Source organism: Brassica oleracea, chromosome C7 (genome assembly GCF_000695525.1).
Source record: "Brassica oleracea var. oleracea cultivar TO1000 chromosome C7, BOL, whole genome shotgun sequence".
Classification (NCBI taxonomy): domain Eukaryota; kingdom Viridiplantae; phylum Streptophyta; class Magnoliopsida; order Brassicales; family Brassicaceae; genus Brassica; species Brassica oleracea.
The window spans coordinates 33,179,491-33,180,072 of NC_027754.1; positions in this window are offsets into that span (position 1 = coordinate 33,179,491).

A 582-nucleotide genomic window follows, 5' to 3' on the forward strand; every position below is an offset into this window, starting at 1 on the left:
AAAGGGAAGAATCCTGAAACCCACTTGGTCTATAAAGATGGTGAAAATAATTTCGAACATGATCAAGATGATCTTATGGAATATGAGACTTATGATTGCCTAAAAGAATCAAGTTGATAATCTGATTTCGACATCAAACTTGTGTGATTGCTTTGCTTGTATGCTTTCTCTGATTTTTATCTCCTTGAGTTTATTTCTATTACATTTTCTGTTTAGATTAAATGAATGAATGATTTTTTTTATATGAGTACACTGAAAAACCCCAATATAAGTACTAAAGCAGGTATCGCCAGTCTGAAAGAAGACTATGGCTAGGTTAATATATTATTGCCTAAGGGTATGCATCTAGAAATCAGTGATGCCTTATATTCACCCAGCTCTAAGAGCAAGAGCACCCTATTCAGTTTTAAAGATATAAGAATGAATGGTTTCTATATTGAAACAATGGGCGAAGGAAACAAAGAGTTCCTTCAGATATATGTATAAAATCGCCCAAGGCCATAATAAGTCCTAAAGACTATATCTGCATTCACTACTGACCTAGACTATGCATAGATCAGTATGATAGAGCTAATAGCCTGT